Genomic DNA, 16,199 nt, shown 5'->3' on the forward strand with positions numbered 1-16,199 from the left:
TCACTGTTTTTATTGTAAGTTCCTTAGTTCAGATATCCTTTATTAATTTATAAGACATTTGTAAAACTACTTAATTCTCACAAGACTCTATGAAGTAATTCTTATAATCTCTTTTATAAATGAAAAAACTAAGGCCATAAAATTAAGAAATTTGTCAGTGTCTCAAAGCTAGGAAATGGCCATCTAATCCCAGAGCCTATGCTTTAGGTCACTATGATATACTACTCCTGTATCCTCAGGTAATGTATCATTTAATAACACTAAGCACCCTGCTTAGTTTTCATGGATACTGCCAAATTGCCCTATCTCAAGCTTTATACTTGCACCATTTAAAGTTTTCCACACTGTTGTCAATATCAGAAGTGATAAGGCTTTGAAATGTTCGCCACGTTGATAAAGAGGAAATGATAGTTCATTACTGTTATATACATGTATTTTTATTAGAGATGGGTTATGTACTTTTCCACGTTTGATAGTTGGTTGTATTTCTTTAGTGAATTGATTTTTCTTTTCCTTTGCCCATTTCTCTGGATGTTTGACTTTCTTCTTAATTTGTAAGAGTATCCTATGTAGTAACAAAATCCTTTTTTAAAAAATTTTAAAGAAAAAGTATACACACAGGACTTTTTTTTTTTTGATTCAAAAAATACAAAGGCATGCAATGAAAATTAAGTCTGTTCCACTACCACATTTTCCAGTTTTTTGTGTATCTTTCTAATGATAGATACCATATGAGTATTCAAATATACATATACATACACTTAAAAAAAAAAAAGATGGCATATACTCACTGTTCTGTTTGGGGCTTTTTGGTGGTGGTGTTTGTTTGTTTTTAGAGACAGGGTCTCACTCTGCCTCCCAGGTTGGAGTGCACCTTGAACTCCTGGACTCAAGTGATCCTTCACCTCAGCCTCTCAAGTGTCTGACACTACAGGCTTACATCACTATGCCCAGCTTATACTCACTGTAGTGGTTCTGTACTCCCTTAAAATATTTTGGAGGCCAGGCATGCTGGCTCACACCTGTAATCCCAGCACCTTGGGAGGCCAAGGTGGGTGGATCACCTGAGGTCAGGAGTTCAAGACCAGCCTGACCAACATGGTGAAACCCCATCTCTACTAAGAATACAAAAGTATCCGGGCGTGGTGGCACATACCTGTAATCCCAGCTACTTGGGAAGCTGAGGTAGGAGAATTGTTTGAACCCAGCAGGCAGAGGTTGCAGTGAGCCGAGATCGCGCCATTGCACTCCAAGCCTGGGCAACAAGAGCGAAACCGTCTCACAAAAAAAAAAAAAATATTTTGGAGCTCCTTCTGTATGAGTCTCTCTCTCTCTCTCTCTATATATATATATATCTCGGGGCGTGTGTGTGTGTTTGTTTCTCTGGAAAACCCTGACTAATACAGATTAGTTATGTATTAGGTAATACATAATGCCTAATACATAACTAATATATGGACAGGAAGTTAATAGACTGACTGTGCCACCTTAAAACTCATATGTTGAAGCCCTAACCTCCAACGTGATGGTATTGGGAGATAGGCCTTTTGGAAGGTAAGTGTGTTTAAATGAGGTGAAGAGGTTGGGGACTTCGTGATGGGATTAGTGTCCTTACAAGAAAAGACACCAGACAGCTTGTTCTGTCTCTTTGGGCCATGTGAAGACAGGGTGAGAAAGCAGCCGGCTGTAAGCCAGAGAGTCCTCACCAGAACCTAACCATGCTGGTGATATCCTCATCTCAGACTTCTAACCTCCAGAACTGTGAGAAAATAAACTTCCTTTGTTTAAACCACCTAGTCTGGTATTTTGTTATGGCAGCCTGAGCAGACCAATATAGATTGTATAAATTTCAGTTTGTTTAAAAGTAAAGGACAGGCCGGGCACGGTGGCTCACGCCTGTAATCCCAGCACTTTGGGAGGCAGAGGTGGGTGGATCACAAGGTCAGGAGATCGAGACCATCCTGGCTAACACAGTGAAACCCTGTCTCTACTAAAAATACAAAAAATTAGCTGGGCGTGGTGGCGGGCACCTGTAGTCCCAGCTACTCGGGAGGCTGAGGCAGGAGAATGGCCTGAACCTGGGAGGCGGAGCTTGCAGTGAGCCGAGATCGTGCCACTGCACTCCAGCCTGGGCAACAGAGCAAGACTCTGTCTCAAGAAAAAAAAAAAAAAAAGTAAAGGACAACTAATGAATCAAGGAAGACTTTATGGGAAAAACTAAGATTTAACATGCTCTAAATAGAAAAATGGCTTGCTTTTTTTTTAAGGTTTAACGTGTTTATCATGGTTGGCAGCTAAGTAGAGGAAGAGCCAAGTCCAGAATCTAACATTTGGACTTCCCCTCATTTAAACAGTGGCGTTTTGCCATGTTGCCCAGACTGGTCTCAAACTCCTCAGCTCAAACAATCTGCCCACCTCGGCCTCCCAAAATGCTGGGGATTACAGTCATGAGCCACTGCAGCCAGGCTACATTTTTAAATGGTTGGAAAATCAAAAGATTATTTGATTACATGTGAAAATGGTATAAAACTATGTGAAATCTATTGTCCATAAGTGAAGTTTTCTTTGAACACAGCCATGCTCACTCATTAACTTACTTTCCATGGCTGCTTTCATGCTGCAACTGCAGAGTTGAATATTTCCAACAGGTCATGTTTTTGCAATGCCTAAAACATTTACTCTCTGGCATTTTACAGAAAAATATTGCTAATTCCTTTGTATTCTGTAGAAGAATACAAAATAACATGGAAATAACCACATAATTATGTTGCTTCTTGTATTCTGCACTATATAAACTCCTAGAAGTGGAATTCTTGAGTCATGTCACATTAGAAAATTTAGGCCAGGCGCTAATTTAGGCTCATGCCTGTAATCCCAGCACTTTATAAGACTGAGGCTGGAGGATCACTTGAGCCCAGAAGATTGCGGCTGCAGTGAGCCATAATCATGCCACTGCACTCCAGCCTGGGTGACAGAGAAAGACCCTGCCTCCAAAACAACAAAATGTAAATACTTTTTGTTACTATTATCATCATCTTTATTTTACTTGCTGATTTTCTCCTTCACTATGTTTGGGGTTTTTTTACTCAATTTATTTTCACATTTGGTACTGTTATTACTCTGAGACTGTTGTTTTTATTTAGTGGAAGCATAATCAAGTTAAGTGAATCAGATGTGACTCCGCAACTGGCATCTTAACATCTAATTTTGAGACAGAGTCTTGCTCTGTTACCCAGGCTGGAGTGCAGTGGCTCGATCTCAGCTCACTGCAACCTCTGCCTCCTGGGCTCAAGCAATTCTCACGCCTCAGCCTCCGAGTAGCTGAGATTATGGGCGCGCACCACCACACCTGGCTAATTTTTGTATTTTTAGTAGTAGAGACGGGATTTTGCCATGTTAGCCAGGCTGGTCTCCAACTTCTGGCCTCAAGTGATCTGCCTACCTTGGCCTCCCAAGCTTTGGTATTACAGGCATGAGTCACTGCTCCTGGCCTTAAACTTTGTTTAAAAAAAGAAATAAAGCAATGGGCCCAATTGGTTTTGACACAGATTGAACAATTTAAACATTTATTGCTCAAAAGATTAATGAAGATCATGGGCCACTAATCTGCTTCAGACAAACAAACCAGTTTTTAAAAAACTAAATTGAACATTTTCTAAATTTATACCCCTTGCCAAGTAAAAAATAATACACATACATTCCAAAATAAATTTAATATCAGAAATTCTGTGATGTTTATGTTGCAATCCAAAAAGGTGAAAAGGTAAGATGTTGAGTTTTCCAAAAGTAAATTATAAGGTGAGCATTTTATCCTTGGCTTTTCAGCTCTCTATGGAAAGACACAATCCATTAATAGTCATAGACCTGCTCACTGTCTGTAACCCCTGCATCAGATCAGTGGTAAGTCGTAGGCCCAGTCATAAGATTACACCTCTTCAGGGACAGCTTAGCCCTGTAGAGTCGATGAGGTTAAGTGGCAGGCATGGACACGGCGGCAGTTGTAAAGAGCTGCTTACACCAAAGGCTTGCCCTGAATGCAGGGCTGATTGCCTGCTCACCGTTGGTCTTGTGACTGGCAAGTGTCCTGTTAGTGTGGTTGTAAGATGACAGGGGCCTCACAATTTCTAAAAAAAATTATTCTGTAGGGGAGGAGCATTCTTCTACTCTTCAGGACTTTGAGGAGGCCTACATCATCTGAGGCTCAGTACTGTCTTTGGAAAGCAGTTTGCAGGACTGCGACCAGAAGAAATGCTTCAACCATTTGTTCTCTGCACCTGGGGGAAGAAAGTCTTTGCCCTGAAGTGTGGTAGCCAGTGATCTAATCAGCTACAGTTATGTGCCACATAAAGACGTTTTTGTCACTGACAAACTGCAAATATGATAGTGGTCCCATAAGCTTATAATGGAGCCGAAAAATTCCTATCTCCCAGTGGCATGATAGCCTTGTAATGCCCTAGCACAACACATTACTCACTTGTTTGTAGTGATGCTGTTTGTAAACAAACCTGTGCTGCCAGTCCTATAAAAGTCTAGCACATACAATTATGTATAGTACATAATACTGGATAATTATAAATGACTGTTACTGGTTTATGTATTTACTATACTATACTTGTTATTTTAGAGTGTACCCCTACTTTAGAAAGTTAACTGTAAAACAGCCTCAGGCATGCCCTTCAGGAGGAGTTCCAGAAGGCACTGTTACTGTAGGATATGACAGCTCCATGTGTGTTATTGCCCCTGAACACCTTCCAGTGAGACAAGATGTGGAAGTGAAGACAATGATATTGATGATCCTGATCAACAGACCCTACATGGCTGGGGCTAATGTATGGGTTTGTGTCTTTAAAAGTTAAAAAAAAATTAAATAGAGGAAAGCTTTTAGAGCAAGGGTATAAAGAAAAAATATTTTTGTACAGCTGTACAATGCGTGTGAATGTGTTTTTTGGTTTTTGTTTTGAAACAGGGTCTCATTCTGTCACCCAGACTGGAGTGCAGTGGCACAATCTTGGCTCACTGCAACCTCTGCCTCCCAAGCTCAAGTGATCCTCCCAACTCAGGCTCCCAAGTACCTGGGACTACAGGCATGCACCACCGCACTCAGCTAATTTTTTTACTTTTTGTAGAGACGAGGTCTCACTATGTTGCTCAGGCTGGTCTTGAACTCCTGGGCTCAAGGGATCATCCCACCTCACCCTCCCAAAATGTTGGGATTATAGGCTTGTTCTGGCCAATGTGTGTTTTAAGCTAAGTGATATTGTGAGTCAAAAAGTTATATAAAATTAAAAGTTTATAAATTTAAAAAGTTACAGTAAGCTAAGGTTAATTATTAAAACAAGAAAAATATTTTTAGCATAGCCTAAGTGTACAGTGTTTATAAAGTCCATAGTAGTGTACACTAATGCCCCTGGCCTTTATGTTCACTCACCACTCACTCATTGACTTGCCCAGAGCAACTTCCAGTCCCACAAACTCCATTCAAGTACCCTATATGGGTGTACCATTTTTTATCTTTTATGCCATATTTTTACTGTACCTTTTCTACGTTTACATATGTTTAGATAGATAAATACTTACCATTGCTTACAGTACCAATACAGTAACATATTGTACAGGTTTGTGGCTTAGGAGCATTAGGCTATACCATCTAAGTTTATGTAAGTACACTGTATGTTCACACAGTGAGGAAATCGCCTGGTGACACGTTTTCTCAGAACCTATCCCTGTTAAGTGACACATGGCTGTTCTTGAGCTGCTGCTTCATAGGCCACTCCCTCCCTCTATAATGCTCTGTTTTGTTCTTGGAATCTCTCGAGTACTTCACCATCTCCAAACTTCATTTCACCGCTGGTATGTTGTGGAAATTATAGGTAAACCAATTAGTATGAATCCATCTACTTTCTGTTTTCTAGAGTTTTTAATACAGTTTCTGGAACCACTGGTCCCTCTTTCCTGGAGGTATTGCAGTTTCTGGACCACTGGTCCTTCTTTCTTTTCAGTGGTGCCACAAAATTATTGCTTGTACCACTTTCCTGTCATGTCACTCAGATCCTAAGAAGAGGGAGGCAGATGCATGTGCTTAGTCTGTTGTCTTAAATTGGAAGTCAGACAAGCATACTTCTAAAGGTTTTTTGTATTTGATAATGTATGTATACATTTTGAGACAGGGTCTTGCCTTGTTGCCTAGGCTGGAGTGCAGTGACATGATCACAGCTCACTGCTCAAGTGATCCCCCACCTCAGCCTCCCCAATAGCTGGGACTACAGGCATGCACCACCATGCCCAGCTAATTTTTGTATTTTTTGTAGAGACAGGATTTCGCCATGTTGCCCAAGCTGGTGTCAAACTCCTGGGCTCAAGCAATCTACCGATCTCAGCCTCCTGAAGTGCTAGGAGTACAGGCATGAGTCACTACATCCAGCATATATATATATACATATATATGTGTGTGTATATATATATATGTATATGTATATATGTATATATATGTATATGTATATATGTATATATATGTATATGTATATATGTGTATATATGTATATATATGTATGTGTATATATGTATATATATGTATATGTATATATGTGTATATATGTATACGTATATATGTATATATGTGTATGTATATGTGTGTATATATATATTAAAAACATGAATGTAAAAATTAAAAGCATTTTACTTGGTTCACCTAAACCAATTCCTCATATGGACACTAGAGGGTTCTAAGGATCTGGAGTATGGGGAAATTAATGAGGAATTCAAAATTTTAGAACATAACTGGAAAATATGTTCACTCACTTAAAACTTGCCATTTTAGTAGCCTGGATTATTGCTATTTATTTATTTATTTAGAGACAGAGTCTTACTCTGTTGTCTAGTCTTTCTTTTCTCATTGTCAAACTTAACCCTCTTTAGCCTTTTGCCATCAGACTTATTCCCACTCACCTGCTAAACTTGTTCTGTAATAGTGGTCTCTTACTGGTGCAAATGAATCATGTTCCAACAGTTTGTTTAGAAGTCAACTATTTGCAGAGACGACTATGTTTTCCCATTGAAAGAATATTATAAATTGTCATTGGTGTTGAGGTAAGCCTGTGAAAACCTTAAATGCAAAAACTGGGTATAGGCTCATTAAAAAAAAAAAGTTTAAAATCACTTAAATTTTCAAGAGAATAAGAAGCCACAGAAAATATTTGCAAAAGATGTATCTGATAAAGAGGTATTATCCAAAATATACAAAGAAATCTTAAAACTCCACAGTAAGCAAACAACTTTGTATATTAAAGTTGAAAATTCATTTAAAAATATATAAAAGTTGTTTAATATATAAAGTTTGATTAAAAAATAGGCCAAAGACCTTAACAGACATCTCATCAAAGATGATATACAGATGGAAAATAACCACATGAAAAGATACTCCGCATCATACATCATCAGGGAAATGCAAATTAAAACGATAGTCAAATACCTCTTTACGCCTATTAGAATGACCAAAAACACTGACAACATCAAATGCTAATGAGGATGGGGAGCAACAGGAACTCTCATTTATTGCTGGTGGGAATGCAAAATGGTACAGCCACTTTGGAAGGCAGTTTGGCAGTTTCTTACTAAACTAAGTATAGTTTATTACTATACTTTTAACATACAATCCAGCATGTCACTCCTTGGTATTTACCTAACGGAGTGGAAAACTTAAGTCTACACAAAAACCTGCATACATCGATAGCAAACTTATTTATAATTGCCAAAACTTGGAAGCAACCAAGATGTCCTTCAATGAGTGAATAAACTGTGATACATCCAGACAATGGAATATATATAGGACTAAAAAGAAATGCACTAACAAGCCATGAAAAGACAGAAGAAACTGAAATACATATTACTAACTGAAAGAAGCCAATCTGAAAAGGCTTCATACTGTATGATTTCAACTACATAATATTCTCAAAAAGACAAAACTATGGAGACAATGAAAAGATCAGTAGCTGCCAGGTATTAGTGGGGAGGGTAAATATTTAAAACAGGGAAAATATTCTGTATGATGCTGTAATGATGGATACATGTCATTAAACATGTTTCCAAATCCACAGGCTATACAACACCAAGAGTGAACCCTAATGTAACTTATGGACTTTGATTATGATGTGTCAAGGCCGGTTCATCCTTTATAACAAATGACACATGCTGGTGAGGGATATTGATAGTAAGGGAGGCTATGCATGCAGGGGGTATGTGTGAAATGTGTAATTTCCGCTCAATTTTGCTGTGAACCTACAACTCCCAAAAAATTGTCTTTAAAAAATTATTTAATATTTAAGAATTAATGCCACGATAAGAAATAAGAAAATAGAATGAAAATTGTTGTTGAAAGTTTGAACACTTTTTTATTTTAGAAAAACCAGATTAAAATGAAGGAAAAAGTATGGGAAAATAATTTGTAGGAGATTCTCAAGGATGCTTTTTGTGCTTTAGATACTGATTCTTTAGGACAAACATATAAGTTTATCTTCTCTTTTCCCTGGTATAAATTTCACCATTCTCAAGCTTAACCATGATTGAGGTAATCCAGCGTTTACAAACAAAATGACGGAAGGGAAAGAAAGAAAACAGATTTTTCTAAGATCATTAAGCAAAAATTGGAAATGAGGAGAGAAAGAAAGGCATTATGGAGAAAGAGATATACATAAGAAGGACAGAGAAAGAGAGAAGAAAAGGGGGCAGTGAGGGAGAGATAATGCAATTAAGTGGGAGCCATCACCCAGGACACCACCTCAGTTCTTGTTTGAGGATTTAATGGGAGAGCTGGGAATGAGTACTCTTGGAAGTGAGAGGAACCGGTAACCAGGAATGGGTAACCCAGGGATTTACCCTAGAAGTAGTTTCAAATCAGGCACTATACGATTGGGAATACATCCACAAACCTTCTAGGACTTAAATTCCTTTTTAAAGTAAAGTCAGCTGTATTTTTTTAGAGTCTCAGGCCTGGCAAAGCAGAGGTTTTTGCCTTTACACTATTGGGCAAAATTACTTCCAGGCACAGTTTTGTTTGACTATGTTCATTGAAACTAAAGAGCAAATCCTAGAATTGTGATTTAACTGGAGAGAATCTTTGTGCCCACTCTGTTTTGTTTTTGCATCTTCTTCCCTCTTCCCAGCGGGACATCTAGTCCCCATTTAGGGAAACTGAAGTCCCTAGCTTGTGGCGCTTCTCTCACTCCCCTAGTCATATCTGAGACAATACATTCATACTTTTTTTTTGAAACAGGGTCTTAGTTTGTCATCCAGGCTAGAGTACAGTGACATGATCATGGCTCACTACAGCCTCAACCTCCTGAGTTCAAGCGATTCTCCCACCTCAGCGTCCTGAGTAGCTGGAACTACAAGTACATGCCACCATGCCTGGCTAAATTAAAAAAAAACACAAAAACATTGTATGCCGGGTGTGGTGGCTCATGCCTGTAATCCCAGCATTTTGTGAGGCCGGGGGAGATGAATCACTTGAGGCCAGCAGTTGGAGACCAGCTTGGCCAACATGGCGAAACTCTCTCTCTCCTACAAAACACAAAAAAAAATAGCTAGGCATGGTGGTGCGGATCTGTAATCCCAGCTATTTGGGAGGCTGAGGCAGGAAAATCACTTCAACCTAGGAAGCAGAGGTTGCAGTGAGCCAAGATCGTGCCACTGCACTCTGCCCTGGGCAACGAGCAAGACTGTCACAAAAAATAACTTTGTTTTGTTGTTGTTGTTGTTGTTGTTTGTAGACACAGGGTCTCATCATGTTGCCCAGGCTGCTCTTAAACTCCTTGCCTCAAGTGATCCTCCCTTCTCTGGCTCCCAAAGTGCTGGGATTACAGGTGTGAGCCACCATGCCTGGCTTATAGTTTATTGATTGAAATAATACATTTAGATCACAAAGTTCAAGCAGACATTTGGATTTTAAACACTGGCAGTGAAAAACTTTTTCAAGGAATTTCAAATGGACAGTTTGGTAATATTAACGGTGATAGAGAAGCGATCAGCCTTGGGCATAGAAGTAGGACCGGCTTCATAATTTGCAGCGCCCAGTGCAAAATGAAAATGTGAAGTTCTTTATTTAAATTAAGAATTTCAAAGCTGTGACAACAGAGCATTAAACCAACTACAGGGTCCTGTGTGACTGCATAGGTCACATACCCAAAAAGCCAACCCTGCATAGAAGCTACTGAAACTCCACCTCCCTCTGACCTATAAGAAGTTCTTTAGTTTGTTTCTGGACATCCCCCTGTTCCCTAGAAGAGGAAGAGGTAGTGGCCAATCACACCAAGACTGCTGGCTCTGGATTGGGAGCCGCTAAGAACTGAGGAGATTTTTGGTTTCTACTTCTCTATTTTTTCTTTGCAAATTTTTATTTATTTATTATTTTTTAAAATTCGTGGGTTTTGTTGTTGTTGTTGTTGTTGTTTTTGAGACAGGGTCTTGCGCTGTCACCCAGGCTGGAGTGTAGTGGTGTGATCATAGCTCACTGCAGCTTCGAACTCCCTGACTCAAACGATCCTCCTGCCTCAACCTCCTCAGTAGCTAGGATTACAGGTGTGCACCACCATGCCTGAATAATTTTCGTATTTTTTGTAGAGGCAGGGTTTCATCATGTTGCCCGAGCTGGTCTTGAACTCCTGGACTCAAGTGATCCTCCCCTCCTCGGTATCCCAAAGCGCTGGGATTACAGGCATGAGCTATCGCGCCTGGCCTATTTGGTATTTTTTTTAAAGATGAGGTCTTTCTCCGTCACTCAGGCTTAAGTGCAGTGGTAGTCATGACTCACTGTGGCCTCAACCACCTGGGCTCAAGCAATCCTCCCACCTCAGCCTCCCGAGTAGCTGAGACCACAGGTGCGTGCCACCATGCTCAGCTATCTTTTTTTTCTTATTACCAAAATAACATATGTTTAATAGGAAATATATCCAAGCAAAACATTTTGATCCATATCTTCCTTTTTATGTACTTTAAAAAATACATAAATAATAATGTGATAACACTTTACTGTTTCAAAATCCAATTTTTTTAACATTCTATGTTGAGCACTTTATTTTTCATTGAATTCTAAAACATGTATTTACTTTTTGAATAAGTATTACATGACAACAGCACACAATTTTAAAATACAAAAGTTACTTATGCAATAAGAATAACTTCTCTCCCATCTTTGTTCCCTAGCCACTCTGTTCCCTGTTCTCCTCTCAGGAATCAACCACTTTTTGGTTCCTTGTATATTATTCTTTTTTTCTGAAACAGAGTCTCACTCTATCGTCCAGGCTGGAGTGCAGTGGTGCAATCTCAGCTCACTGCAACCTCTGCCTCCCAGGTTCAAGGGATTCTGCATGTAACTTATACACATATAAAAATTTATAAGTCATTTTTAATGGTTGTTAAAATGCCACTAAATTAATATACCATGATTTATTTAATGCAGTGTTGGACACTGAAATTGTTTCTGATTTATAAATTTATAAAATAACATTGTGATGAATATTTTTGTAATTAAAATCTTTAGCTATACATTATTATTTCTCTAGGTTAGATTTAGAAGTGGAATTGCTGGGTCAAGGTTCATGTACATTTTAAGGCTTTGGGTTTATGTTGACAGATTGTAGTTCCAAAAAACTGGACTTACTTATTTTCCCAAGTTAGTACAACAGAGTGCCCATTTTCCCACAAAATCACAAAAACTGAGTATAGTTTTTTTTTTCCTGTCCCACAATTATTACAACTTGATAAATGAATATATTTCGTTTTCCTGATCAGCTTCTTCCAAGGCCCTAGGCTCACCAGGTCCTCCTCTATCCTGTACTCCCTGAACTCCTCCCACGCCCTCTGTTTCAGTGGTCCCACGACCCAAGTCCAGTGATTAGGCAGAAAGACTCACAAGATGGAATAGCAAGTAATATTCATGGTAAGGCTTACTACAGCAAAGGTTACAGAGCAGAAGCAGTGGGAAAAAGATATGCCTCAAGGGAGTTCAGAGAGGCCAGGCACAGGCTTCCTAAGCATTTCCCGTTGGGGACTACATAGGAGTTCCCTCACTCTCTCACTGTCTCTCCGGCAGTGAATTTGGGATATGTCTCTGCCCAGGGAAGCCCCTTTGAGTTTCAGGATCTGAGACTTTTATGGAGGGGCTGGTGACTTAAGCATATCCTACTACCCCTCCAGCACAGTAACCAAAACTTAAAACCCCAAAAATAAAACCAGGTATATACATCATTAGTCTTTTTTATTTTGATTTTTAGTAAGTTGAAAACAATATCATACATCATTAGTTTTTATGCTTGTGCAAAGCAACCTGATGATAGTTATGATTCTGTTTGTTCTTACATTTGAACCCTGTGTTTTTTAGATAACTAGACTTCAAAAGTCCTTGTTTCAGAATTTTATCATAGCCCTCTTACTCTAGCCCCTTCCTCATACAGAGGTCTGGCCCTTGCTTTTTAAGCTTGCTGGCCTAAACAACTTGCTGGCTATGGTTCTTGCCTCCGTGTAATGGCCTCCCAGACATGGACAGTCTACTATCTGAACTTGCAAGTACTGCCTTGTCTATAATTCTGTTTAGGAGTTGGAGGTGGAAATGGCAACAGTTAGAAAACCTAAGAAAGGCTGGGCACGGCGGCTCACGCCTATAATTTCAGCACTTTGGGAGGCTGAGGTGGGTGGATCACTTGAGATCAGGAGTTCAAGACCACCCTGGGCAACATGGTGAAACCCAGTCTCTACTAAAAATACAAAAATTAGCTGGTCACGGTGGCACGTGCCTGTGGTCCCAGGTACTTGGGAGGCTGAGGCAGGAGGATTGCTTGATCCCAGGAGGCAGAAGTTGCAGTGAGCTGAGATCATGCCACTGTACTCCAGCCTGGGCAACAGAGCGATACTCTGTCTCCAAAAAAAAAAAAAAAACAAAACCCTAAGCAAGACTCAAAGAAGGAAAGATAAAGATAATACAGGGCTCTAAGTTAGGGTTCTTGGTTTGCAAACAAAATGTGTGGTAACTCATAGAGTCAAAGGAAAAGATGAAGAATGAGGCCCTGGAGAAGACAATACCCAGAGTAGTCTGGGGTCTAGAACTTTCCTTAGGGTTCTTCTATTAGAATTAATCAGCTTCATTACCTTTTGGCTTTGGACACAGGCACACCTCTAGTGGGAATGTTTTCAGTACCTCAAGTAGTAGTCCCAAGACTGTGTGCAATAGGGTCTTTCTGGTCTCCTGAAGAGAAACTGAGGTACTATTACCAGAAGAAGGAACAGATGCTGAGAAAAACATGTATCCACTTTTTTATTATTATTATTTTATTTTTATTATGAGGAAGCCACCACAAGATAATTGAGCTTGCTAATCAATTTTTGTATGGGGTATTTTATTTCTCACTTTTGATATTGAAATGGATACACTCGGCCTCCCAAAGTACTGGGTTTACAGGCATAAGCCACCGCTCCCAGCCACTTTCACTACTTTCTGACTTGTTGAATTCCTTCCCGAGATGGTATCAAGAGCCTGGAGACCAGCCAGGGTCAGGGTCCCACCAAGCATTTGGAGATCTTCCCTAGCTCACCAGTATCAATACTACCATGCCATCTTAGTGCCAGAGTTTTGCTTTTTGTTTATAATCATGTTGGTACCAATTTACCATCCGTTATTTGCAAGGGTTATGTTAAATGGCAATAATCTTTCTGTGTCTGTTCTTTTACTCATGTCTAATTTTTAAAATAAATTATGAAGATAAAACACCTTTTTTATAGTCTTGCTGGAAGAATTAAACTTAAAAGTGTCCAGTCCTCTAGCTGTAACTACTAATTTACAGAGAACACACAGGACAGAGGTATATATTAAAGTACACCCTGGCAGGGCACAGTGGCTCATGCCTGTATTCCTAGAACTTTGGGAGGCCAAGGTGGGAGGCTCACTTGAGACCAAGAATTTGAGAACAGCCTGAGCTACATATTGAGACTCCATCTCTATCTAAAAAAAAAAAAAGGCAGGCCATGGTGGTCCCAGCTACTTGGGTGGCTAAGGTGGGAGAATCGCTTGAGCCCAGGTGGTAGAGGTTGCAGTGAGCCAAGATGGTGCCACTGCACTCTAGCCTGGGCAACAGAGCAAGACCCTGTCTCAGAAAAAAAAAGGACGGTATATGGGTTTGTAATCAGCAGCAAAACCCACAAACACATGGTTTCTTCAGCAGATAAGTCGCAAGGGAAAAAGAGACAAAGAGGCAGGGCAGGTTGGGAGATATATAAATAAAATAAATTGCAAAAGAAAAAAAAGATATTTAATTTTGTTTAAGCACAGACCAAAAAAAGGTCACTGAGCTACTCACAAAACACCAAACATTCCTTTCCTTGGCCACGAAGAGGGACTGCTGCTGCTTTAACAATTAGACCTGAGGAAAGGAAAACAGCTGAGTAGCCTGAGCTATATCAGGTATGCAAATTTTTTTTTTTTTTTTTTTTTTTTTAGAGACAGAGTCTCACTCTGTCGCCCAGGCTGGAGTGCAGTAGCACAATCTCCGCTCACTGCAAGCTCCGCCTCCCGGGTTCACGTCATTCTCCTGCCTCAGCCTCCTGGGACTATAGGCGCCCGCCATCACACCTGGCTAATTTTCTGTATTTTTAGTAGAGATGGGGTTTCACCGTGTTAGCCCGGATGGTCTCGATTTCCTGACCTCGTGATCCGCGCGCCTTGGCCTCCCAAGTACTGGGATTACAGGCCTGAGCCACTGTGCCTGGCAATGTGTGCAAAATTTATCAGGTCTAGGGAAACAGGAGTATGGAACTTTAGTGGCACCACCCCTCATGCCTGGGGGCAATTGTTTAAAGACGTTTTATGGCTAGCTGTATCACCCATTATCTTATTTTTTTTGAGACGAGGTCTCACTGTCACTCAGGCTGGAGTGCAGTGGCACCATCAGGGCTCACTGCAGCCTCGACCTTCCTGGCTCAGGTGATCCTCCCACCTCAGTCTCCTGAGTAACTGGGACTACACGTGTGTGCCACCATGCCTAGCTAATTTTAAAATTTTTTGTAGAGGCAGGGTTTCATCAGTTGCCCAGGCTGGTCTCCTAGGCAGAGTGAGACTATGCCTCAAAAAAAAAAAAAAAAAAAAAAAAATCTAATTTTACTGGAAAGGGGTTCTGATCCAGACCCCAAGAGACAATTTTTGGATCTCACTCAAGAAAGGACTGGGGGCAAGTCCATGGAGTAAAGTGAAAGCAAGTTGATTAAGAAAGTAAAGGAATAAAAGAATGGCTACTGCATATACAGAGCAGCCCTGAGGGCTGCTGGTTGGCTATTTTTATGGTTATTTCTTGATTATATGCCAAACAAGGGGTGAATTATTCATGAGTTTTCTGGGGAAAAGGAGTTCCTCTTTCTTTTCAACCATATAGGGTAGTTTCCAGATGTTGCCATGGCATTTGTAAACTTTCACTGCGCTGGTGGGGGTGTCCTTTAGCATGCTAGTGTATTAAATTAGCATACAATAAGTAAAGGAGATAGCATGCGAATATATTATAATTAGCAAAAGGTCACTTCTGTCGCTATCTTGGTTTTGGCTTCTGTACGGCATCCTGTTTTATCAGCTGGGTCTTTGTGACCTGAATCTTGTGCTGACTTCCTATCTCATCCTGTGACTAAGAATGCCTAACCTCCTGGGAATGCAGCCCAGGTCTCCAACTCATTTTACTCAGTCCCTACTCAAGATGAAGTCACTCTGGTTTGAACATCTCTGATAATAGAACCGCTCAGCACCCCAGCTCCATTTTCCAAATCATCCAATCAAGCCCCAGATCCTAACACCTCCTAATTGAGTCTTCTCATGGTTTCCCATGGTGTGCGTTCCCCCGTCTTAGTCCATCTTGGGCTGCTATAACAGAATAACTGAGATTGGGTAATTAATAAAGACAGAGATTTATTTCTTACAGTTCTGGAGGCTGAACATTCCAAGATCAAGGGCTCCACATCTTATGGGGGCTTTGTGTCCTGTCATCCAGTGGAGGAAGGTAAATGTGCAGGAGAGTGCAAGAGTGAAAGAGCAACAGATAGAAATCGAAGCCTTAAGCCCTTTCATAATTGGCATTAATCCATTCATGAGGGTGGAGCCCTCCCATTAGGCCCCATCTCCCAACACTCTTACATTGGGCATTAAGTTTCCAACACATGCTTTTTGGGGGACATAT

This window comes from Pongo abelii, chromosome 2, assembly GCF_028885655.2.
Source record: "Pongo abelii isolate AG06213 chromosome 2, NHGRI_mPonAbe1-v2.0_pri, whole genome shotgun sequence".
NCBI classification, from domain to species: domain Eukaryota; kingdom Metazoa; phylum Chordata; class Mammalia; order Primates; family Hominidae; genus Pongo; species Pongo abelii.